Source organism: Pezoporus wallicus, unplaced genomic scaffold (genome assembly GCF_028554395.1).
Source record: "Pezoporus wallicus isolate ANWC-B61680 ecotype Strahan unplaced genomic scaffold, APGP_CSIRO_Pwel_v1 scaffold_2584, whole genome shotgun sequence".
NCBI lineage: Eukaryota > Metazoa > Chordata > Aves > Psittaciformes > Psittacidae > Pezoporus > Pezoporus wallicus.
The window spans coordinates 3,684,066-3,711,532 of NW_026642851.1; the positions used below are offsets into that span (position 1 = coordinate 3,684,066).

Below are 27,467 nucleotides of genomic sequence, written 5' to 3' on the forward strand. Positions count from 1 at the left end.
ATTCAGATGAGTGTCCTAGGCATCAGCCCATTACCATAATCCTCACCTTTTTTCTTACCTAGTGAATGTTCATGAGCAATGTGAGTTTGGACACATCAGCATTCAAGAGAGAGGCTCCTCTGTATCCTCTACAGCTGCCACAGTGAATTTTTGTCACTCCAAGTACCAGCGCCTTCAAGTGGTCAGGAGCTCCACATCTCTGAGAAAATGGGGAGCAGAGTTGGGCTGGTGGCAGAGCAGGGACAAGAGGCAGTGCTCACAACCACAGCTTCTGCTGTTTCACCTGTCCCACCCCATGGCATATGAACTGCCCAGCAGCCCTGAATCCAGCAGAGCTATTTTCTCAGGCAATGTCCACCACAGGAGTTTCATTGACTTGGGCAGCCAGCCCTGCAGCCTGGAATCTGGGACATTTTTCTGAGAGGAAAACATGGGGATTACTGAGCAGTTGGAGTCTCCCACCAGAAGAAGGAAAGTTTGCACCATCGGGGCTGAAATGGGATCTCCCCTCAGTTTTGTGAATATTGGTCTAATGGCCAAATTCTGATCCCGCTGAATTAAGCTCCCATTTCAGCAGGACCACAATTGGCCCAAAACAATTGACTTCATCTGCCTCTCTTGGTCTCCTCCATCTCGTGGTTTGGAGAGGGAGGGAGACAATATGTTAGGCCACCCATTGCCTTTACGCCCAAAGGGAGAATTCAGCAAACCGAGCAGATCAGTGGAGCAGGTGAGGCCACAGCAGGAGGCACCCTGTAGACCTGCCTGTTTTTAATTTCTTACACCAGATGGAATCAGTCTTCTCCATTTGTCACCAAATGGAATATAGTTTAGCCCACTGATGCTTTAAACCTTCCCTGAAAGTCTGTAAGTGATGAGATACATTTGCAAGATCCCACATCCCTGGCAACGGGAGTTGAGCTCAGGCATCATGTCTTTCTAGCAGGATTCTCAAGGACAACATCACACTGAGGCTGCTGCTGCAAAGGCTTTTTAGTAGGAGCAGAAAGTAACTCTGTAGTACCTGAAAAAAACTTCTTTTTCAATATATGTATAAAAAAATGTGTGCATAATCATCTCATTCCCCAGAGTGTTGTGCACATAATCAAAGGAGAATCACTATGGACTTTGTGGCATGAAGGAATACAGTGCTATTCCTTTATGAATGAAGCACATATGACTGAGTAAGTACCATTACCATGGGTAAAGAAAGTAGTCTGCTTTTAAAGAGAAAATAAAATGGCGGCATCTTCTCTGTAGCAAAATGAGGGTACCCACATCTTCCTATTTTCAGTCATTGTTCAATGTTATACTTAAGAGAGGTATTAGACTAAAAAGCACCTAATTTAACTTCAGTTGACTCAAAATGCCTTGGTGCATGTGAGCCATTGTCTAGTCCTTTTGTTTGAGATGTTCTACATTAGTCAGCCATTTTTGATTCATGTGCTAACAATTCCCCTTAAGGCAGGTAATTCACAATGTTCAGGATGTGCAAAGTGGTGCTCCAGTTCCCACAAACAAAAGTCAGTAAACTTTATGTCCCAGAGCCCCTAAACTTATTTTGCATGAATTGCCCTCAGAGTGGGGGAGGTGAGATCTGTTTATATGCATCTTCTGTACCAACTTAGAAATCAAATCAATTTTTCAGAACAGTGGGAACACTGATTAGAGACAAATCATAGCAGAAAGCAAAGGTTGCAACCAATTTTGAGTACAAAGTAAAATGCGAATTACCTCACTTTAACCTCTCCATTCTACTTCAATGTCTTTTCAGTTAAAGGTTTCTTGGAGGAAAAATTAACATAATGGAGAAATGTTTTTATTAAATAATGTCCTTCTGCATCTGGCAGAAACACAAGCTTTCCTTGTGTACTGAAGTTACAATAGATAGATAGCATTTACTGCTGTAAGGAGAATAGATTTTAAGCCTAATAACTGTTGATTTTTTCCAAGACTGCAAATGGGACCATTTTGCTATTGGAAATTAAGATTTCAGTCTTTCCACTATGATGCAGTTTCTGTCCTCAGAAGATCTTGAGATAGTGTGCTGTTTCAAATGACGTAATACTGGGCATAGGGAAGATCTTGGCTTCCTTTTCCTGAACTGCATTGCTTAGACAATCACATTCCTTTTTCCCAGAAACAGATATATCTGTATTCACAGCAGACAGAAACCCGAACCCAAACAAACCTGTCATCACGTAAAAAGAGGACTGTGAAGCAATGGTACCAGTAACATCTGGAAATGTGTTAAAACAGGGCAAAAATGTAAACTTCTCCACCGATGAACCACGTAGCCCTTGCAACCTCTTATATAATTTACAAATTATAAGGTTATCAAGGCTGACTTCTTGCTTGCATAAACCATCCACATGCACAAAGTGGAATCTAGCCTCAACTCCATTTTGTGTTTAAACTGCAGTGTCTATCTCAGAAAGCCATCCCAGAGAAAGTTCTAATGCTACTGGAATTAAAGCTAATAAAAATATTCATTTACTTCAGGATTGCCAGAATTCCAACTGATTTCAAACTGGATTAAAACCAGACCCCTCCTACATAAGTGGCAAGATGGTCTATGAAGTCATTATTATCTTTAGAAAGACTACATCTTAGTTGTAGTCTGAATTTAGCCAGTGTCATAGAATCATAGAATAGTTAGGGTTGGAAAGGACCTTAAGATCATCTAGTTCCAAACCCCCTGCCATGGGCAGGGACACCTCACACTAAACCATATCACCCAAGGCCTCGTCCAACCTGGTCTTGAACACTGCCAGGGATGGAGCATTCACAACCTCCCTGGCCAACCCATTCCAATGCGTCACCACCCTCACAGTAAAGAATTTCCTCCTTATATCCAATCTAAACTTCCCCTGTTTAAGTTTTAAGCCATTACCCCTTGTCCTGTCACTACAGTCCCTAATGAAGAGTCCCTCCCCAGCATCCCTATAGGCCCCCTTCAGATACTGGAAGGCTGCTATGAGGTCTCCACACAGCCTTCTCTTCCCCAGGCTGAACAGCCCCAACTTTCTCAGCCTGTCTTCATACAGGAGGTGCTCCAGTCCCCTGATCATCCTCATGGCCCTCCTCTGGACTTGTTCCAACAGTTCCATGTCCTTTTTATGTTGAGGACACCAGAAGTGCACACAATACTCCAAGTGAGGTCTCACAAGAGCAGAGTAGAGGGGCAGGATCACCTCCTTCGACCTCCAATCAGTGAAGCTTGTTATTTCCTTTTGGTAGGTTTCATTGCTAATGATGATCAGTAATTCATTGTTTGATAAGGAAACGTTTTCTAGAAACCCTTAATTCAGAACTAAAAGCAAAACTATGAATGTGTTCATGGAGATACTGTGTTGAAACTGTAAAATACTGAAATATCTGGGGATAGCTGTTTGGACAGTTTCATGACATAAATATATGAAGTCAAAATAGTCATTTTGGCATCTGCACTGCCCTGTAGCTGCACACACTGGAAGACTCACTGACTTTCAGCTCTATGGAGAAGAAACAAAGAATCCCTGAGGTCTCCATCCCCACAGTCATTCAGATGGAAACCCATCACTGAGCTGAGAAACCAGAGCTCTGACAACCCACAGGTGAAGGAAGTTAATTGGAAGATAAGTCTTTCTCTCCTGATAAATCAGTGATTTCCAAGCTCCTGAATAACCTTGATTTGTTGGGGAAAACTTCCAACCAGCTCTAATTAAACAGTCCCAAATCAAGTTAAGAAAAGCAATTTAATTGAACAAAGGTGTTGGGAGGTCTGGATGATTTGGGGAAGTGCTGAGGGACACCTCAAAAGGAAAAAGTGTGTGGGCTGCTACAACACCAATTTCTCTGTTGGGACAATGTAGTGCTGGGAGCCATGTTATTTTACCCAGTGTGGATTGCTTCATTACCCCCCCCCCCCCCCCCCCCATCACATCTTGCAGCTATGAGCGTTGCAAGGCTGATCCTTCATCTGCTAATCACTTAAGTGACTACTACTAGAGAACAAAGGAGATCCTACGTGGGGAAAACAAACCTGGTAGAAACTGAGGATCACATGAGAAGAGGGATTAAACAGCACCTTTCCTCTCTTTGCAGTAAATGTCCAAGTTAAAAAAAAAAAATTAAAAAAGAAAACAATGCACTAAGGCCATTTTTCCAGCTCAGGCTCCAGAGATATCTTTAAAAGAACTTGGATGCATTTTCTTCTTCTGTGTATGGAAGAAATTAATAAAAGATTAGTGTCTGGGGCAAGTGTGAGTTTGATACTGTGTTTTACAGATGGCATGAAGTTCAGTTTCAGCTTCACGTATTCACGCGCCAGCCCCTGTTACTGCACTGGCTGCTGCATGGATTCATCTGTGGGCAGATGAGGTATCTAAGGCAATAAACAGGTCTCAACGTGTTGCACGTGAACAGATGGGTCATAGCAATGCGCCCTCAAAGGGTATTGAGTTGTCACTGGCAGGTGATAGTGTCTGCATGGATGTAGAGGCCAGGCTGGGTTAGGGTGCCCCGTGGCCCTCAGGAGTGGTGGGATGCAGCTCGCAGCGGCGGGTGTTGGCAGCCAGGCTGTGCTCCCGGTCGAGATGCCACAAGGATGAGCTCTGGGGAAGAGGACCTCCCGAGTGGAGCAAACGGCCTAGCTCCTCTCAGCGAATGCCACCCAGCACCCCTCTGACCGGCAGTGCTGTGCCGTCCCATGCCAGTCCGGAGCCACGGCTAAAACGAACGTCAACCTCTATTCACCGTGCTATTTCTCAAGTCGCTCGAAAGCATTCAGCGCAAGGCTCAAACCTCCCAAACCCGCCTGGTTTCACAGCAACAGCGCTGCTCCACCGTGCCAAACCCAGCGGCAAGCCACACCCTGCCTCTCTCTGGATTTAAAGCCCAGATACTCGGGTGTTATTTTTCCCTCACGTTGGCGCCAAGTTCCCCCCTCCCCGGCCCCGGCGGCCGCGGCTCCCGAGCCCTGCGCGGGCCGCCCCGGCCCATGGCGCCCCCTGGCGAACAGCGGCGGTGCCGCCCCGCCGCTCACCTCAGGGACCGGGCAGCCGGCGGGGCTCTGTCAGGGCCTCGGTGTCGGCGGTAACGCTGTCCTCGGGCACCTCAGGCTTTCCGTGAATGGTGCTTCAGGTTAAGGTCCCTTCTTTCCCCTCGGCCCTCCTTTGCATGCGGCAAGAAGCACGGTGCCCGTGGCCGCACCTCTGGGCCTGCGCCAGCAGAGCTGCTGCAAAACACGTGTTTGCGCAAAATGGGGCATCTGAAGTGGCATTCAGCAAGGCCAGTGAAGGTAAATGTGCTCCTTGTTCGTTCCTGGCATGTTCTCCTGCCAGACAGATTCCTGCAGTCAAAATACTTTGGTGCAAAGCAGCTCAGCAAGCCCAAGTTACAGCTGTGGGAACTCATCGGGCTCAGTATTCTGAAGGGCACTGTGGGTTTCTTGCCATAAAGTTACTGTGTACCTGGCACAGTCCTGTCAGACAATGGGAGAGCACAGTGTGAGCCACTGATGTTTCGAGTTATGGACAGTGACTGACACAGCAAGGATAAGGAGCAACCAAGTCCTGATGGCAGCGGGCGAAACTGCTTCAGCTCCAGTTTGTCATCAGTAAGAGCCCATGTAACTTCCAGGCCCTGGTTCCCTTATTTCCCTGGTTAAGGTGGCGTCTTCTCCATCCTACCTGGCACTGCTGCCAAACAAGGGTTTGTCACAAGCCTCCTCTCCCAAAAACTGGGTATTGTTTACTTTGGCAGCCCTTGCATAGGAAACCCTGCTGGCCAATGCTGCGGAAACACACTGCGTGTTCAAAGCTCCATGTTTTTACAGGTGGTGAATGCATAGCACTTCCTCATATTTAGGGACTTGCAAGGGCTCATCCAAAACCATCTGAGACTCTCCTCTTTCCTTTGATCAATCAGTTCTAAATCTAAATTACGATTGCTTGGGGAAAGGGTTTGGGAGGATATCTAACTGTCCCTTTCTGATTGCTTGGGGTTATAAATGAAAGGCCCAGCTATGGGAGGATATTTAACAGTCCCTTTCTGATTGCGTGGGGTTATAAACGAAAGGTCCAGCTAGCACTAGGGTGAATGTAGGGGAGATTTCTAAAACAAGGGAACTTGCCCATGACCATTTCCTAGCCACTGTCAGGTTCATGGCCTTGCCCTCAGACTGCACACATATCTCTGTCTTGTGCCTCTCTCCTGCTTCCTCCGTCTTCAGTCCTGATACTACAACAGCAGCTGGAGCTACAGAGCAGCTAAACCCCACTTGTCCAAACAGAGCTCACTTGCTGCTGTCTCTGGACTGGCAGAAGAGCAGGGTACCTCTGACCACTAATGGAGCGGCTCCCAGAATTACAGGTTCCTGCTATTCCAGGTTAGTCACTCAACATGCATGAGCACAAGCTAAACAGCCGGCAGTGAAAACACAGACACTGCCCAGATGTAAACAGGCGTTTCTGAAGAGCACCTAGTGGGTGTGGGAGACCGGAAGTGCAGCTCTTCTGTGGTTCACGTCCCCACCAAAGAAGTAGTTGTGTTCCAAAATACCCTGTGCTGGGCTGCTTTCTGAGTGCTCAGCAGATAGATGATCACTTGTAGCAGCCAGCAATATATGTGAAAAGGGCATGTTAGGGCTGTAGTGGTTTGCATTTATTACATGTAATGGGCCAGAACAGCATGCTGGGAGAGAAGTATCTATAAAATGTTAACCATCTATATGAAAAGGACTATTTCTTTAGGGCACTACCTCCCAAGCAGGAAATCACTTCTGCTTTGCTGTCTGTATTGTGTGTTGTGAGGAAAAAAAATAAGGGGGGATTATAGAACATTTGAGATGGTCTCTGAAGAGTTTGATGGTTATATCTGTGTCTCTTGATGCAGCCAAGTGGCAGTTCATGTTTACAGTATTTCCCAGCAAAGCCAACATGGTGTACGTGCAATTCTTCCTGTTGCATGCTGACATAATGCTGGGCATCTGGTCAATGAACAACTCTTTGCAGTCCTACTAGACCACAGCACTTTGTCATGTAATACATTGATATCTTTCCATCTATCTATACAGTGAAATGTGACTTGTTTTCAACACAGAAATTACACTTTGTTGTTGTTGTGATAAACTGCTCTAAAAAAGTACCTTGAATGCTCAGTCTTTACCAAACACCAATACTCGTCTGGGTGCTTGTGCTCATAGCAAAGCTTTGCAAATAGAGAACTGACTCTGTGCCTTGGTTTTTGGGGTGTGTTGGGGTTTCTTTTTTTGTTCTACAAAATATGGATCTTTGCATCTATTCAGTGTATCCCAGGGCTGTGTGTACAGCTCATTTCATTAACGCAGGAATATCTCTGAGCTCCTCAGGTGGAAGCTGGGGGCAAACTATTGTAATGAACTGTATTGTCAGATGAACGCCTCCCCTTTTGAAACCTATGGCGTAGTCCTAATTCCTATTGAAAGGTGAGGTTGACATGTTCCTATGATACCATAAATCTCCTTAGGCTTTGAGCCTTTACTAGGGTATGTAGCACTGCAGTATCTTGCTGTATAGCACTTAAAGCTGTACGCCTTTTCTGTGAATTGCCGTATCGGTCCTTGGAAAATTATTTTCAAAACATGTTTGATTTTAGTTTAGGTAGTACAGCCCCAGCAATCACTACTGGGCCCTTTGGGAAACAGGATAAAAGAGAAAAAAAGAGAACCAAGAATATTTTTGGAATCACTGTATTTTACCCAACTCAACTCAGTATCAGCCAGCACAGGCAATAACGAAGGGGCTGCAGGACTGCTCTCAGCTATTATTGTGCCTGGCTCGCTCTCAGCATGACTCACTGCAGACAATATAGAACACCACTCGCAAGGGGAATGAACAGTAAATACTTGGCCCTGGATATTTTTTTTTTTTTTTTAATCTCTTCAGGGTTTTTTTCTCTGATTTGTATCCCTTTATCCTCACCCATGTGCTATATAAGCTTTCCAAATCTAATGTCCATAACACCACCCCCCACTGGTAGCAGCAAGCCCTTCTGCTGCTGTAGGGTTTACTTTGCAGAGGTTTACAAGGAGAGACATTATTGAGAAACTGTATGTGTTAACCTAGTGGCACGAGTTTGCTCCAACACTTTCCCTCCGAATTTTCTTTTTCTCGGGGGAGGGGTGGCTGCTATTCTACTTATGTGCATCTCTTGCTTTGCTGTAGCAGCCAGGCTGGTTTAGGAAGAAAACCTTGGGGCTAAACAGGCTAGGAGTGCAGCCAAGGGGGTCAGGAGACGGCTTTAAGGATTATACTACATAATTAAAAGCTCACTCTGAATGTTCTTCCTGGTACCCAGTGCTCAAGCATACAAACCTTTTTAGGTAATAATTCTTGGTTCTCATTTGTATCTGAGAGATCTGTAGGTTAAAGTTGCCACACAGGTAGTGAGTCAGGAATACTGAACAAATCAGATACTTAGCTGAAAGCGCAAATTATTCATCTAGACTATGAAAAGACAACACCTTCATAAATTTGGCCTAGCCAGTGAGAACCTCAGCTAAAATAGAAACAGATGAACAGGCATGTGTTTTCTTGGTTTGTTTTTGTGCAGTGTCCTCTGGGTACAGCTGACGTCATTTTGTGGCAACCTTCCAGGTAAAAAGTAGAGATTCTTCTCCTGAAGAGATTTGCCATCAGAACTGGGCAGGAACATTATTCTACGAGATAAAACCTGTGACACTGAAGACCCACAATCAAGCCTATATTGTGGTAGGTAAAAGGAAGACTATTTTATATTCATTTACTCCTGATCAGCTGGAGCCAAGACTAGAATTTCAGTCCTCCATTATTCATGTTCTAGGACAGTGGCTTCCCCATCTGGCTAGAGAGTACAAGCACTTGCTGTACAGCCATCCCATCACAGACCAAAATGACGTCAAAACTATCAGACCCCTATAAACTCCTGCATTTGCTGAAACAGCATATTCTGATATTTCAGCCAAATATTTGAACTAAGCCTGTGCAATTGTGCAATTGATTTAACTTTCATTGTCTAAAAATAGGTTCTAGCAAGATATCAGTACCAAAAAAGCTAGAAGCAATGGAAAGGAGGAGAAAATACTGAAGGCACATATTGATTATATTCAGTGTGAGTGAGCATCTGTGTGTCTAATGCTGTAAGGTGCAAAGAAATGAGCAGGTGAAGAATAGCACCACATACTCACAGATTGAGATAAATAGCCTAGTATGGACAGATGTAAATCGCACTCCCATATCAAAGTTGTGAAAAATGCCTATCATATGTTTTGCCTGATTTTCTAGCAGAGTTATCAGGTTTTTAATTCAAGAGAAGTTGCAATAAGCCTGAGTTTATTCTCCACATTATGACAGATTCAAATCAGATCTTTTATTTCGCCAGAAAACTGGCCCTTCTGCTACTTCAGTTAAATCCCAGTGTAGTGTAAATAGGTCCCTTGCCACACATAACTAAATGGAAAGAGACACCAAATAATTAACTTTCTAACTATTACAGACAGAAACGCGAAGAAGCTTGCCCTATGTAGTCAGCACTGCCTTGTAGTTCTGATTAAGCTCATGTGTTTGACTAAATCAGTGCCTAATCTTTTCAACTCGTTACTGTCTAGTGCCTGCCTGCTTCTAAGTACTTTTCATTCCTTAAAAGTCTGTTATTTACAACCCTTTCCATGTTCATTTTTTGGAGAACAAAAAGTAACAGAAAGGCTTTATTCCCTGGGTTAGGTGTAGATCACATATATGAAGGAGAAAAGAGATTCTGCTACACTTTATTCAATATGATGTTACAAGAAAACAACAGTTACAGCTGACAAACCATTACATCTTTCATAATACAGACAAATTACAAGGTGTAACAAATAATGCGACACTTATTTTACTGTACTGCTTACTATGCTGTTCTTCTGAAGTATATATATATATATGTGTGTGTTTAATTACATTAACATTGTTTTCACGTACCAGCTCTCCCCTTTTTATTTGTTAAAAAAGAATACCTCTTAGTGCACCATACAAAAATCCATGTGGAAGCTGGCAAGCAGGGATTTTGTATGCAGCACCATTGAAATGCATTTTGGGGGATGGGAATTATTAGTGCATCCTTTTAGATTTTTTGCTTATGTGAAAAAATGCAAGGCAGTAGCATACAGTCACTCCACCTAAATGCTGGTAGGGGAGAGTAATGTTATGCTCAGTAATGCAACGTAACTGTTTATATGGGGTGTCTGCATTTTGCTCCCCAGTCTGTACAGCCTAAATGTTTTATATAACAAAGATTACAAACCCAGTAATATTCACATATGAATATTTTGTATATGAGCATATCAGAGCATTGACTACACATTCGGTTGCGTGCACTGACCCAGAGCACGCAAGGCCCATAATCACTTAACTGGCCCACAGGGAATTTTCGTCCTACCTTCTGTAATCAGCAGTCTGAAGTGCAGAACCCCTGTGCACCAAAGAGAAAGCGAACTCCCCTGTGCCTCTGTCTGCTGTAGATTGAATCTTCAGTGTTGCATGTACTGACGACTTACCCTAAACAATGGTTCTGATTGAAAACAGTAGTGAGAAGGACCCAACCTATCCAGAATATCATACAGTAACATGTCGGCATTATTGGAGTGCCCTGACTGGTGTGGTGCCTGCTGGGTGTGGATTAAAGCTGGTCTGAACCCAGCAGGATAGGGGACTAAGCCATCTCCAGCTGGTTAACTTGTCAAGTCAGGTTCTGTGAATATGAACTTGCAAGGAATCATGGTGTCATGCAGATCATCTCTATCATCATCTTCCCTTCCCCATTCACTTAGTATTAGGGTTTATGCAGTGTTTGAACATGCCTTCCCACTTCATCTCTTACTACACCTGCGGCCCTGTGGCTGCTCTCCCCTGATTTTGGAAGGATGAGAGAAAAAGAGGGTAACACTATTGATATTTGCTTAAGATGTCTTAAGAGCATTGATGGGGTTTAAACAGTCCATTCTGCAACACTGAGAAGAGCTATGGTGAAAACCCCACTTGTGCAAGAGCTGGAGATGGTGGGCTACCTGTCAGGGGGTCCTAACTGATGGGTGTCAATCAGGTTAACCATGCAGGTAAGGGCTCTGCTGACAGGAGGAAGAGGGAAATGAGGCTGTACTATCAGTTCCCTGGACAAAGGGCCTTCTACTTTCTCAAAAAACCTTGACATTTCCCAGCAGAGTTGATGTTCCAGAACAATTTGCAGTGTTCACATGAAGCAGTGCTCATGTGAATGGCACCAGCTTGCTGAACCTGGGTCCCCTTGGAGCCGGGAGAACATCCCCATGGCCCAGAGCCTCCATGGGAGAGCAGCAAACCCACAAGCACACCGCAGGCAGTCAGGACGCCTGTGAACAAGGTGCATAAGAAAGAGATCCTGGTCACTCCTTAACTGAATGATAGCTGAGATAACCTCACTACTGCTGAAAATCAAGTTACTATTTAGGAACGTACATATTTATGCACATTTTCTAAGCAACTGAGTTTGAAGAGTTTTTGGACCAACTATTTCTGTGGTTGCTTAGAAGTGGGAATGGGGCAGAGAAGATAATCTCATGTGCATATGTGTGTACACACACATACACACACACATACATACCTTAAGTAAACACTGTACATGAGTCATGATGGATAGTAATGTGCTAAGTCTCATGGGAGCAGTTGGGGAATTACTCTCTATATTAAACCTTCAGATGTTTAGTTGAGCAGCGCAGTTCTTTGCCTCACAATTTAAGCTGCAAAGTAGAAGCATCTATGAAACTACCCTTATATTCTTAATTGTAATCTTTGTTACATTTTCAAAAATTCTTCAGGTTTTTGCAAGTTTTTTTTTTTCTAAAAATAGCTAATTTTAATCATCAAACTGCACACGATTTAAGTAGCAAAGATAATGTATAAAAGACTTTTCTCTTACAAAAAAAAGAAACATGAAACCCAAACAAACCACGTCTAAGGCAGTTTCAGTGTGTGATAAATTCAAGAGTTCAGTGGTCACTTTTCCCCCCTCATAAACACAGGGGAAGAACTGTAGTAAGTTCTAAACAGGATTATGACTGAAAGTCGCTTTCAGATGGCTTTTACCAGATCCTGAAACAGAGATGTCATTGGGGAAAACTGTCTTTCAATGGCTGTGCAAGTATTGAGCATATTTCCATGGTTCAGCTCTTTGAAAGTGTAGCCTTGTATCCTAGTTCATTAAGAGGCCTTTAGAAGCTACTTGTGCATTCAAGGATTTGCCTTATTGGGTGTTTTTTTCTTATGAAATACTGCTGGAGTTTAATAAGATGGCAGTAGCACAGATCCCTTCCCCCTCCTTTTAAACACTGAAAGCTAACCAACGTGTTACCACACTTCTTAAAAATGTAATTCAATGCATCCAGCAAGCAAAGGATGTTAAATTTATGTGTAGAATAATATTGCCTAGCAAGCGTTTCTGTCCAAGCAGGACTATAATTCAACAGTGGGTTTTGCACCATACCCTGCCCTCTCTGAATGCAAAGCATTGTACATGGTCAGGGCAATTTTATCACACCCCTGAACACAATGTTCTCCCCAGCCAAATAGTAGCAGGGGCTTCCTTTTCTAAAATCACACAACTTACATTTCTTGCAAAGTTTGCATTTGAATGATTCATTCAGAAAAGCTATCTAACAACAGTAGCTGGTACTGCCTTCCAATCAGCTCAGAATACCTATGGAAAATAACTTGAACAGTACTTTGGTGTGGAACAGCAAACAGTTTGGGAAAGGAAAATCCTCCATTTTGCTTTGCATGTGGCAAAGTAACAGCTAGATTTAATGGCTCATTCAACAAAAGTTTTTCTGTACCTTAGTATCTGCCTTGAATTAAACAGAACAGTTTCATCATCTCCGCTTTCAAGAAAACATTCCAAAAGGTAAACAGTGTGAGGAAAAACACAGAGATGTTAGCCAAGACCCATAAAAGAAAGAAATATTCTTGAAGGGAATAAAACCATCAAGAGTTCATTGTATATCTGTCAGCTGCGTGCATGTCATCATTTTTGCTTTGTCCTTCTCACAGGCCTATTTTGAAAACTGGCATGCTACATAGCCTAAGCAGAGTAACCAAATTCAGAGTACTGCAGAAAACATGCAATTATTGCCATGTTTTTAAAATGGATATGAATGGTCTGAGGAGATAATGAAAAAAGAAATAACCCAACAACACTTCAGGAACAGTCGCAAAGTGCTGTAATTGTCAGCTGATCAGACAAGTTGGGCTTGCTCTGGCAGAAATAGTCTTCCCATTGGTTGCAAAATATGCACAACTCCCAAAGAAAACACACAGTCCTTTATGCCACCACTGGCTTTTCTTGTACAGTCATTACTGAGGAAGTGTGAACACCAAATGTGTTGTCTTAATGTATTTAAGACATTGCTGGTGAAAGCATAAAAATCCTTACAAAGATGCAGAGCTGCAGTGGAAAATCAAACAAAATCAAACACAAAAGACTGAAAGAGTACATGCCATGTATCAGTAAGCAAAAGCTTAATCTTCACATAGTTCTTTGAAATCACAAGGTATCCAAATGCGTGCAAGGTTTTAAATAAACTGCAGGGAAAAAAACAGGGTCTTGCCAGCTTCAATTTTCTTTTGAATGAAATCCACCATAGAGAAAGAAAGGAAACAGGCCGTGGTTCCTTCCTGGTGCCGGCCTCCTCATTAGGTTTTTGTTTCCCTCCTCCAAACTGGTAAATTTAATCCTGTAAAGAAACAATATAAATTATAATAAGCCTCACAAATTGCATTCCTTAATGATTTTTTACTTGGTAAAACATAAGTTAGTCCAAACCTGGTTGTGAAGACACTAACTCACAGCAAATGACAGACTTCTGGAGTACTTTAAAGCTGGTACCTCAAGAAAATTAACTTAAACCACCAGTGTTTTCAGGGTGATTGCCTAAGTTAAATGATATATTAATCCATATTCATGTATTTCTGCTCCAAGTGCTAATCTTCGGAGGTGCCATCAGCACTCACATTCTCCATGGAAATTATAGGCAGTCATAAATAGACAACTGGCTCTTCTCAAGGTGGTAACACCACATGAATGCAAAGGAAGGTTAGTACATGTTGGCGCAGCTTCAGGAATTTGTAAGTCTTTTTTGTCCCCCTTGTCATAGAGTCCCTCATGATCACCTTCACAGCAGTGCTTGCAACTAGTTCATGTTTCCTCATGGTTTCCTCAGGTTTGCTTCCCAAGAGTTATTTGAGGTACCCTGGGGTACATGGCAAACATTACCGCAGACACAGCCAGGTTATGGGGCTCCTTGGTGTGCTGAGTTTAAACATATCCACCTTTATTTTGGTGTTCTTCTATTAATAGGCAGATAACTAAAGCCTCTCCTTTCAATATACTAAAAATAACCACTATATCAATAGCTTCCCTTACACTTTCACTTTACTGCTGATTCCTGTATGTATAGGCTCAAAGCAGCAACTGGACTTGCAAGGAGGTACTGTGACGAGATTTACACAAAACAGAAGGCAGGCTGAGAGTGTGGGAAGTGTTGTTTTAAAACAAAGCATTCAACAACTGCCAGAAGAGCCAGGTGAAGGCTAAATGAAGGCTAGATGGACTGGAGCCATTGGAAGGATTTTACAATTAACATATGTAACTCTTAATACCAAGTAGGATTCTATGCCAAGTAATAAAGTGAGACTTGCTGAGAATTCTGTACTTTTCTGAAGTTCAAAATCTATTTGTTTTACAAAGTTTTTCAAGACCAAGGATTGTAACTACAGACCTGCTACATTTTTTAAATGTAGTTGCAGGGAAACAGTCAAATATGGAGGAATTTTAGCACTTAAGAATGCTGAAATATTCATTGAGCATGGAACTGGTTTGTATTAGCATGTCCTAAAACCATTTAAATCAACTGGGATGCAGGTGCCGGTGAATCTAGTCTAGCCCTCATTTCAAAAGCAGGAGAAAAACAAGGCATGAGTTTTGAACTGCAGTTTCAAGTGTAACATTTTAATTGTGGCTTTCATCAAAATAGCCTAATCTCAACACAAAATCTAACTTTCATAATTTTCAGGGTTCCTGTCATGATTCTTGAGAGCTCTTCTTCTGCGCTTTAAGCACTAGAATACCTGAAACAGATAAAAGCCTGTTCTTAACAACGCATGTCAGTATCTTGAGGCCTCCTGGAGCTTGGTCTACCATGTACTGAGTCCTGCTTGGGTTGTTTCCTAAACTGCTCTGGAGTTTGTGTTGACTGTCTATTCCACATGAAAGTCCCACTTTCCTCAGGGTCTGGGAGACTGGCTGAAGTGCCAGTAAACCTTGTTTCAAGGTGTATTAGGAAGAAGTTCTTCACTATGAGGGTGATAGAATCATAGAATCATAGCATAGTTAGGGTTGGAAAGGACCGTTAAGATCACCTAGTTCCAACCCCCCTGCCATGGGCAGGGACACCTCACACTAAATCATCTCACCCAAGGCTTCGTCCAACCTGGCCTTGAACACTACCAGGGATGGAGCATTCACAGCCTCCCTGGGCAACCCATTCCAGTGCCTCACCACCCTAGTGATGAGACACTGGAACAAGTTGCTCAGAGAAGCTGTGGATGCCCCATCCCTGAAGTGTTCAAGGCCAGGCTGGAGGGGTCTTTGAGCAACCTGGTGAAGTAGAAGGTGTTCCTGCCCAAGGCAGGGGGTTGGAACCATATGATCTTTTAAGGTCTCTTCCAACCCAAACCATGAATACATTAGAGTAGGTCCAATTAGTTTACCCTTCAAGAGCTTAAAAAGAAAAGCAATGTTTTGAACACACAGAGATTCACAACTGCTCAGTGGTGAAATACTGTTGACAGTATTCCCCAAATTCCACATTTCCCTTCATTCAAAAGCACTTTTTTAGGGATGATCTTTTTAGAGCCGCAGCAGGGAAGTCTAAGATGGATAATGAAATGACCTGTTATAGAAAAGCCTCTGGATGGGGGTTTTGCAGGAGTTACCAGATTTCTCCGATTTGAGAAAAACTGCAATTACGTTACACAGAACTTTTCCTTTCTATCAGCAGACCTCAGGAAACTTTGTAAGGGTGGTGAGCATCACACTTCTCTCAGGGCTGTGCTACAGTTTCCCAGTGACAATACATAAGGTTCACATCTGAATCTCTAATTCACTGAATGTTTGTTGATTCAAAGTGGAGTCAACAGGTGAAATCCCCTCCTTTGGCCTCAGAGTGCCCTCATGGAGTGATGGGGAACAGCGGTCTACCTATCCTGAGACACAGGAAGAAACTGAGTATCAATATGCCACTTCTCAGAGGCGTGCGGTAATCGCTGTGCTGTGGGACAGGAGACCTTCTTCTCTTTGCTTTTGTTTCAGATGAGACTCACATCAAATAGACAGCTTCCCTTGACTGGAGGAAGAGCAGGGCGTCTCTTTTTCCACACCAGAAAATCCACAATAAAGCAAACATAAAATTTTAGACTGCTGCGAACCAATCTTGTTATTAAAAAAACATTGTTTCTTCAGTGAGGCTCTTGAACTGAAATGTCAGTTGTTCATACAACCAAAACCCGGGGCAGGACCCTTCACACAGTGCTGCCATTCTATTCCCAGATGGCTTAGTATTCCTTGTTTGCATTTTTTAAGATATACTTTAGAAATGTCCTCACTAATACATTTTCCTGATCATACAAATCCAAGTCCTGCCTGGTGACTTGGCAGATTGTGTTTACGGCCTCTGGTCACAGCTTTGCTTATAAAAGCATAAATTGTTAACTGGAATATTTACAAGTTGTGATTCCCCAAGAGCAAAATAGGGTTCTTTCAGGTCTCCTTAAAAAAACCCAAACAAACAAAAAACAACAACAAAATCTGAAATGTAACAGACTGCTTTAAAAATGAGCTTGTACTTTTTAACCACAGGTCCAGGTACTTTTGTTTTTATGACATCTCTACTAAACCTGGTAGATTACAAGCAAGTTAATGATGTGCTTGAAATATCAGGTGACCTAAACCAAGTAACTCAATTGTATGTTTGTTATCTACAAAAATCATCTGTTGCATACATCCTGTTTGTCCCAGATCTCAAGTGGGATAAAATAAGGTGTTAGCCCACTTTAAAAATGGCAGACACCAACTTCAGAATGCAGTAGCTCTTGATGTAACAGTGGTGCTAGAAAGGGATACTGAAGCTTGTAATTTAAACATTAATCATGCTCTCAAGACATGAGGCAGAGGAGGATGACTAAATCCCAAATATTTTTATTTTAATTAATAGAAGAATGTAATTTCCTGTAAAAATGCAGCTCACCAATTCAATACATGCTCCTTTTGGCAGCATCAGCATCCTTCTCTAGGTGCTTTTAATTTTTGTATAAATTATCACATAGGGCGGAGCTGTGCTCCCACAGAGTCCTTAGCATGCAAAGCACACTCAGAATGCAGGTCTATTTATGTGGCAGCTGATTTAGCATTATTGTAAGAGTATTCATTCCACAATGCCAGATTTAAAGTGAAAATATGAGCTGACAACTGGAGATACTGTATTCTCTCTGAGCTGAAACATGGGGGTATTTAAGATCATCATCAATATATTCATTCTGCTTCTCCCTCCACCACACATGCACACACCACATACGGTTTATTCTCTCTCTAAAAAAGGGTACTATTAACAGGTGATTTTTCCACACCTTTTATTCCTATCTGTGTTAGAGAAGCCGTTTTAGAAAGCCAACCAAATATTATCAATACTATTTGCACTCAGATAATATCTACATGCAACTCCTTGCTATAAAAATTAATTAATTGGATCACCAATACCCATAATGCAACTTTATTTTGACCTACATGCCCTATGAACTAGATATTTTTTGGATTCAATTTTCTTAAAACCAACTGTCAGCATCATGTGCTGGAAAAGATGAAAAATGAAAATGAGCGTTCCCGCTGTGCAGGTGAGTGACCTGTGGGAGACAGCTCTGCCTGCTAGGATTTTTACACGTACCATCAGACACAGACCAATTGATTAGATCATCTTATACCTGCCACCAACTAGGCTCAAGAGACTAATTAGAGAGAGTACTGCCTGCGCAGGCACCCCATTGACACCTAATTTGCTCAGCCAAAGCCTTTGGGGAGAATGTATTATCTCTGCAGCTGCACTTCATGCATTTCTGATTTGAGGCATAAGCAAGGAGTACTTCTTCACTCTTTTGAGCAAACTGAGTATATGAGCCCTTAAGTGCTAAATACAAGCAGACAAATTAAAATTGGCCAGCCTCCTATAAATTCTTTTTCCCCCTTCAAATATATATATATTTATCATGCATACAGATCTCATTTTGTATCTGTGTCTACCGTATATGTGCACAAATGCAAACATACAAATAATGTGCTCATATGAGCCTGAATGTGTGCGGAAAGCACAGGTAGATAAAGAAGTTTCTATATACATACGCTTTAAAATATGCAACTGTCACACTGCATAGAGTGCTCTCATTTGCAGGGAAGTTTTAGTTCTGTGAGATTTAGAGGAAAAACAATTGTTCTAATATATGAAAAATAAATGATCTGCAGTACTGTTAGCTCAGGCTCTGCATTACCCCATGGACAAGGCTCAGTAAGTACACTGCTGCCTGTAAAGTCGCTCTGCACATCTTCAGAGGTGTTAGTTCAAAGATTATTTCAGTATACAGCCTAACTTTGCTGAAAGCTTTTCTTCGATGGACTATACCCTGTTTGTGGTTTCTGAGGAATACTGTTCACTAAGGCTAAATATAAGATTACTAAAATTGCTTTCTGCTGGGCTTTATTTTTATCTAGTTATCCGTGCCCCAAAATACACAGAAGAGGCAAGACTTAAGGCTGTCATTAAAAATTTATTTGGGAAGAAAAAAAAATTGACACTAGAAAAACTATGATTTTTATTTTTTTACAAACTGAGAAAGGTTTGAAGAAAGTATTTTCTGCTATAGGCTGGTACGTGACTTCTGAACTCTAACACCTTGTAACACGCAGGAAAATGGTGGATTTGCATCACTTCTAAGACAGCACTGAAACAAAATACCTGCTTGCCTGTGATGTGTCTACAAAGCAGCTTTCAGGAATTGAATAAAGCTGAATTATTATAATTTCATTTCAGTTTGTGTCAATGCCTGTGCTGACATGGTCAGTTTATAGTGCAAGCTAGGTATCCTGCTCTGCTGTGACTATAGAATTAAAGAAGCCTTAGCAATATACATGCAAGATACCTGCATGGCCAGAACATCAGATGCAACCTCCTTTGCAACTACACTAGGAATGCAACTTCCAATCTTTTTCCTAGGATGGGGCATAACTTAATAAAACGAAAACATCCTCACATTGCTCCCCTCACAGGGACCACATCTTTTCCAATTCACTTTACATTTCTTCAACAATATTTAATCTCATTTAATGTTTAAATGACACCTCTGGATTATCTTGGCAATGGCTGGCTGTTAGTCTTTCACAGATGCAGCACTGCACGGTATACTTACACATTATAATGACAACTACTGTCAGTCATTAAAAGTAAACCACATTTGACAAATTAGTATCAAAGGATTTATTGACTGATTTTTTTCCTGCTCTTTTCCTGTGTGTCTTAGTTACTGTGTTGGTATTCATATATACACACTGGATTTGCCAGACTCTATCTTCAGAGAAGAGAACTGCTGTATAATCTCCACAGTTCTAACATATGAACCAGAATACAGATAACATATGGACATGTTCCTGTTTGAAGAATTCCTCTTCCCACAAAGAATTTTTCACAGATGGACTTTGCTCTGAGCAGAGCACTGCAACTCCAAATAAAGGGATCTGCATATGGGAGGTGACTGCAGTTTTGGGGGGGGGAGGGGGGGCGGTGCAAGGAGATGACCCTAAAAGAAGTGGGTGCTAGTTAAGGACTGTAAACTAGTCAGAAAACAAAAAGGTAGATTAGTAACACAATTATAAACTAAATGATTTTATGAGTACACATACATTAAATAAGTGAAGTATCCTTTTAAAGGTGAAAGGTCTGTGGCACAGTGGATATGAAGCTGTAAAGCAGAAACCAAGATTTCAGCTTCACTACTGAACGTGACCTCAGGCAAGTCACTTTTTCCCCCTGTAACCTCTGTTTGTAACAGGAGGTCTATTCTATATCCTAGGCTCTGGGTTTAGAGTGTCTTCCAAAATGAGTGCCCAGTTTTAGCTGGAGCTACCAAGGGGTCAAATTACATAAATACAGTTAAATTTAACAAACATGCAATATTAGAACAGCTGCAAACTTTTGGAGTTGTTTAAATCCTCACTTGGACTGTGAATTTTCCAAATTTTATCTTTATGTACAAAAATGCACAAATGTCCAAAATGAAAGTGCTATATATCACACAGGACTTTGTGAACATGAATCCAACAGTCCAGTGTGGGAGGCTGATTCTGAAGAGCCAAGACTTATCCTTAAATTATACACCAGGTGCTAAGTAGCATATATGCATATCAATAATTGCTAACCAACTGTGCATACTTTGCACACAGGTCTCTTCAAAATATTATAATTAATTCCTTCATAGTGGAAAGGAAAAAAAGGAACACAAGTCCTGATCTTCACTGTAATATATTTTATTCCTAATATTCACTTCCAATTGGTAACATGATTGGTTTCACAGCTGATTTGTAGGTATGCTTTTAACTTTTGAGTGGCTATAGTAACTTCCAATTTGGTTTCCTCTGAGTCTTTCAGCAAAAATTCTTTCCTACCCTAGCTGCCCACAGCTGAAGTTTTCTCTTTGAGTTGAGAACAAAGTCTACAAAGCCTTTTTACAATTACCATTTGAATAAGGCTTCACATGAAAAATGGCCAGGACTGAATCTACTACATGTCTTCCAGAATAAAGCACAAGCCTCTGTGAGCGAGCCCTGGGAAAACTAATACTTCAGATGAAGATACTACAAAAATAGCAGTGTTATTGAGCTCAATGTAGTTTGCAAGCAAAGCCACAGAAACCTTCTTAAAAAAAAAAAACCCAAAACTCAAGAAAAGCAAGCTGAAGATTTTGGTACATATCAAGACCAGAAAAATATTAGTGCTACTTGTTTCCAAGAACATGCTTCCCAAACCTGAGAAACGGCCAAATCCTTACAACTTCTTACATCCTTCTGTTTTTTCCTTTTCCAAAGGCTTCAGGATTCAGTATGTTATTTGTATTTTTAGTAGCTTAAAAGATTTGTCTCCTCTGAAATTGAATCCCTATAAAGGCATGAATTTTCACTTGTGATTTTATCAGTGGAAAAACAAAAGGATGTAACTCAAAGATTTTCTGGATTCCAACATGCAAGAAACTCAAATAAGCCCTCCCCCTTTTTTTTTCTTTTCTTTCTTCTCATTTCCTTGTTTTTTTTCCCCCCCTTTTCCCTGATTAATGTGATGTGTCTAAACTGCTCTGTTTCTCACCCTGATAACTTGCAAAAAAGCCTGTGAAAGAGGAACTGACTGAACGTGAACTAGAGAACTGCTGTCTCCTGGATCTGTAATGACAGAACCAAAACCTATGATTTTTGCCAGCGTTTGACACAATGGAATTCTTATCTCAGCTGCAGCACCAGCTCTTTACACTGAAACAGATAAGTAAATACTATGCCTGGGCAAAATTTGTAGATAACTTAATAAAAACATCGGGGGTGGGGTGGGGGGTGGAAGAGCCTTTCAGTTATGTTTGCATATAACAGAACTCAGAAAAGGAATTATCTGTTGGAAGATGATCATAGAATCACGGAATGGTTTGGGTTGGAAAGGACCATAAGATCATCTATTTCCAACGCCCCTGCCATGGGCAGGGATACCTCCCACTAGACCAGGTTGTTCAAAGTCCTGTCCAGCCAGGCCTTGAACACTGCCAGGGACGGACCATATTCAGCTGTTAATGCTCTGGTTAACACGTCTGTTACTGGTTTGAACCCCTCTCTGGAGAAAGGAGGACCAGCAGAGCTCTTCTTCCCCATCACACTCTCTTACTAAGCCAAACTGCCAAGGAACTGGATATTCGACTCCATGCAATGGGGTGCAAGTGAGCTGAGCTGTGGTACCCTTCCACCGCTCATCTCTGTGACAGTTTAAGGAATTCCCACTGCCTCCAAATCTCACTCCTTATTCCCACCCTGCAACTTATGCACTTGTCTTCATAAAACTGTCTGTGGGACTCCCTGCACACTGGACTATTAAAAGTATCAGAAATGGGATTATTTTTAATGCAAATCCACTCAGTGATCCAGATTACTTACAAGTAACTTACAAGTAGTTGCACCTTCACAACTAATGGGATTGGAAACTGGTGAGGGAGCACGAAAGGAGTGCCAGGATAGAGCTAGGCAGAAATTTATCATGCTATTTTTGCCTGCAAAGACAAAATCATGGAATAACATACCTATTTTTCATCAACAGCACTTCCCCTGTGCAATACTTACAACAAAGCTTCACTTTCTAAAATCTGAAGCCATCTCCCAGTTCACAAATGGCTAATTATTTTCAGGTATCCAGAAACATAGTGAAATCTACCTTAGCTGGCCACATAGGGAAGAAGACAGAAGTTGTCGCATAATGACCTACTAATTAAAAAGGAAGAAAACCATTCTCAAAAGATCTGGGAATACCCTTAAGATTGCCTAATAAGGATAATCTCCTGGACTTGTTTCAAGGGAGAAGCAAAGAAGAGATGGCTGAGAGCCCATGCCTTTGACTGGAAGTTCCTTGAATTTCTTTGGTTGATTTTCATTTTTTTTTAGCAATAAAAATATGTTGGCTTGCCAACATATCAAGGAGCTATTTAACAGTTTGTGAAGCTGCAAGTCATATTTAACCACAGTTCAGAGACTTCAGAAGGGATTTAGGTCAGTATTTAGCTGTGAATGAAGAATACAACCCTAGAGTTCAGGGGGATCAGGTCAACAATGGCCTAATCCAAACACCATGAACGAAATTTACCCACTGCCAACCTCTGGTCTAGTAGTCACTGATATTTAAAAGTTATTTTACTTATCAACTCAAACCTAAGCATACTACTTCTGTCTGAAGCACAACAACTGACCAGCCAAAAGCCAAATGAGATAATGTGCCAGACCATCTCCCTTCTCTCTGCCACATCTAACACAATAAGTAACTTCAGAGAATTATTTGGAAATTTATTCCTGGCTTTCCCCATCATGGTTTTATCCCCAAATCAAGGTCTTCTGGAGAAAATGACAAATTATAAACTAAATGCCTGTCAGATGACTCATTAGCATTTACCTCCTCCCAAAAACTAGGCACTGCCTCTGTGCAAAGATTAAAAGTATCCACAGGTACTTAAAAATAAGGCATTTTGTACACATGTGATTGTTACTATTAGCCAAGTTACTCCTTGAAGATAAGTGCTCTTGGAACAAATTTAATGCTTCTAGTGTAATCAGTGCAAAGTAGCTATGGGATAGTCTTGAGATGGGTGTGGACCATTTTGCTCTTTGGCTTACAGGAGCAAAGATTCCTTGGAATTTAAAGATACCTCTGCAAGGGATCATTACACTGTAAACTACCTAAATCCCCACAGATAAATGCTAAATGGTAAGAAAACAAAGTGTGAATGTTTATCATTACCAAAATCATTGCAATAGCCTGAAAGTACCTGTAGGCATCATGGAATTAAATTGGTTTATTTTTAGTTCTTTTTTGGAGAAAAGAGAATGAATGTTCTACTGAAGAAGGAAGAAAAAATAGAGATGAGTAAAGTAAGAAAAAAAAAATAAATTCTCACCTGTATTTTTATTTTGTTAGTTTTCTTTTCTAAAGAGTACTTTTCAAACCAGCAAGGAATTCTTAATTAATCTGGAATGTGGAGTTAAGAATGACTTTGTTTTAGCTTGACAGAAAAGACATCATTGCAGCTGCGTTCTGGATAGCAGGGATACTTCTAGCTAAGCACCATCTGGCTATATATTCTACTTGCTGCTGTGGCTTTTCAGAGACTGAGCATCATGCCGAAGTGGTCATGTCAATTAAAATGCATTTTTTAGGACAGCACTGCAACCCTTAAGCACACATAAAATTAGACAGAAAACAGACCACACATGCTGAGTCAGAAGGATCTTTCCCACAATTATAGTATATTGATTTAATGGCAAGTTTAAGGAATAGAGGTATTTAAATTTTGCAATATACTTCCAAATACCATTATGTCCAAAGTTCTTAGGCTATGTGTGCACCTACACTATGAGTGCCATACAATGGTACTGATAGATCAGGAAGTCTTTGGAGCTGACCTTTTCATGCCTGAATTGTTTTCCAGCCCAACAGCTCTTAAGCCTAGATTGGGGCAGGGGAGAAAAAAATCCCGATGTAGGAAATGCAGTAGTGTCTTTTTGGGATATTGCTTGCCTCCATGCTCAATCCCATAGGCTCTGCTGCTATGCAGTCCCTTCACCTATACAGCTCCCACTTCGGATTCTTGCTGAGAATCTGTCACATTAGAAATAGTTACTGGCAGCTTCAGACCAGCTGCTTTTCTCCTGTTGCATTTCAGTTCCATTTTTACATACAAAACCATGTGGAGCACTGAAACAGAAATATTTCCCAAGTGCAGTCTCTGTGGCATTAAGTGGAAAAAATGTTCCAGAATTAGCACCTCTACAGAGCATTGCTACAGCAATGAGGATATCCTATCTAGTATATAGAGAGATCACAAAAGAGCTCAGTGATTTTATATCTCAGAGTTCCCACTCTGGCTGTGGTAAGAAGCTTTTACACATCTACGACTAAGATGTTCAAATATAACGCTTGGTTTGGGAAATCCAACATGAGGTTGTTGTCATAGACGACTTTTAGAAACCCTGCAGCATCCACACCCATTGAAAACCAGGCCTCCCTCAGCTATTACAGAGGCTTCCCCCTCTTTCTAATTGTTTTTTAAAAGACTTAAATGTTTTTAAAAAGCTCTCACACACTTCAGGGGCTTCATACACATGGCAGAAATAGTAGATGTCAAATCAGGTGCAACATACCATGCATTTTGTGGTATGCAAAGGCAGGGATCATGGTAAGATGAAGCAGTAAAGGCTTTTCTTACAGTGCCATAAGCATCAGTTTTCTTGTAACTGCAAGAAATACTTAATCTTTTTTTGAAGCTCCATTATAAATGTAAGGTTTTGCATAGCTCATTTAAATAGTTTAAATGACACAAGGTTAAGAACAGGAAAGCCTTTCACCAAAGGTAGTTAGTCCTTTCAAAGATTTCATATTATTTGAAGCTTACTTTCACTGCATTCTTTTACCTTGGCTGCTTCCCAAGTGGGTATAAGTTAATTAAAAAGGATGTTGACCCTTTAACCTTTCTTGTAAACTGCATCTTTGCCTAACTCTATTTAAATAAATCAGATAAAAAACCAATCATGTAACAGAATATGTATTTTCACAGCTGTGGAAAAAACAAACATGTCTCTTAAGCTTATTTGTAAGCACTTAGTAGTCCAAGCAACAGCCAAGACTCATGGATGATTTTAATTAAAATAAATCTGGGTGGGCACATAAATTAATTTGTGATGGCTTTTCTCAAATGGAAACTTCTCTAACATTACTGAACAGCACTGCACTACAGTCAAGTCCTCATTTGTTTGTGGCAGCTGAAGTTCAATCTACCTGATTAGCTTGTATTTGTTTTATGAGTCATGTAACATGTAGCTAGTCTCTACGAGAAATATCAAAGATATGAGGCTGAAAACTGTTACAGGAAAGGAAAGAAAGAAAGAGCAGGACAGATGGGCAGATAACAGTACAGAACAATACCCAGCACTTCTGTAACAGACATGCTCTGGGTCTAATTATCAAAAGAAGGTGAAATAGATACACCTGAACGCCGCGTTGCTCTCTACAGACAGCCTGACTTTCTGTATTATCTTTAGCCCTTTTCACCTTAGAATACAGGCTTCTGAGTATAAACACCACCTATTATCTCAGATTATTAGAACCTTCCAAAAAATGACAGTGCCTTTTACTTTGATCCAGAAACAAAATATAATTTAGGTAAGAAGGATGCTAACAGTTATGGATGAAGAAAAGAGCAACTGGCTCACTTATACAGAATGAACAAAGCATTAAGCTGCCTCTCTGTGCTCAAGCGATGTGTTCAGGTCTCCACACAGGCAGTGACAAAGACGCTGCCCCTGGAGCCTGAGCACTGATCACACCTCTTACTCCCAGCAGGGACTTCATAAATTGAGTTCATCATAGAATGAAACCCTTCTAAAACGTAGGCCTTTGGTTTGATATATTAATAGTCATATTATCTAACTGCCTTACTGGTGCATTATGTTCCAGTTTTGCAGCCATTTGGTGATAAATTCATGCATATTCAAGAGCATTAGATTTTTATAATTGACTGGAACATATTTGCCTATTTCCTGGCACTTCTCTCAACCTGAACTAACTAATCTAACTAACTAACCAACTAACTAACTAAACTAGCTAACTAATCTTCTCTCATTGCTGAACTAACAGCAGGAAGATGACAACAACAGTCATGTCAGGCCTAAGAAACCCCCACCGAAGTGTGAGCAGAGAGGTACAGGCACAGGAAGGGAGCCAGACCTGCGCACCAGCTCCCATCTTCTGAGGGGCAACTGATATCCTCATTACAAGTGCTCAGGGCTTTTTAACGGCATTATGTTTTGTCCACCTTTGTCAAACTACATTAAACCAGGGCTGTTACCAAACACAAGCTATGATAACAAAGATTAATAGGAACAAACTCTTCCATTTTCTACACTGCATGGAAGTGGATCATATAACCTCACAAGCCAGGTTTCTCTGCCCCCTTCACTATTCCCAAATTAAGGTTTCCAAAGTAAGGTCCAGCAGTAGAGTGTGCCCAAATTAAAAATCTCAAAGTGATAAAAAAATGGCACTGGAAATTCTGGCAATTACAATAAATAGTCTAAAGACACGTCGACAGCTTGTAACTCTCCCTCCTCAGAACATTTTTATCCCTACAAGTAATAACCAACAATAACAGCACTATAAACTTAGAGAGATACATACTTTGTGCTTTGAAAGGGCTTTGCATAGAGTTATTTTAATTATTTTCCTTATATAGTAAGTGGAGGATGAAAAAGAGATTTCTGAAATAAGAAATGTTATTGTTAACTCACTAATCACAGCTGAGGGACTTAGGGGCAGTCTGGTTTCTGGAATATCTTTGAGCTTATTTTACAGAATCGACTAAGTTGGTGGTATCCCTGTCACATGGATTTCAATGCAAGGCACCAAAACTTCCTTTATGGAGAAATACAATAGACAACACTGGATACTGAAATCATATCCTGGAAAATTTCAGAACACTAATATGTGAAACAGGAGATTCTTATTAATTTAAAGAAGTTAATTTTTCATTTGTAAATGCCTATTTATGAGGTGATTTGAGTTTAGAGTTGATGTA

General features: G+C 41.2%; 1 protein-coding gene across 5 annotated transcripts in view; it reads right to left on the reverse strand.

Annotated features, from left to right (window-relative positions):
• Window positions 1–12,019: 12,019 nt before the first annotated feature.
• Window positions 12,020–27,467, reverse strand: part of CDK14 (cyclin dependent kinase 14) — a 318,587-nt gene continuing 303,139 nt past the window's right edge. For all 5 annotated transcript variants that reach the window (XM_057432447.1, XM_057432444.1, XM_057432448.1 and 2 more), the window contains one exon: window positions 12,020–13,741. The gene's annotated coding sequence lies outside the window, so the exon portion shown is untranslated. The remainder of the gene's footprint in view (window positions 13,742–27,467) is intronic.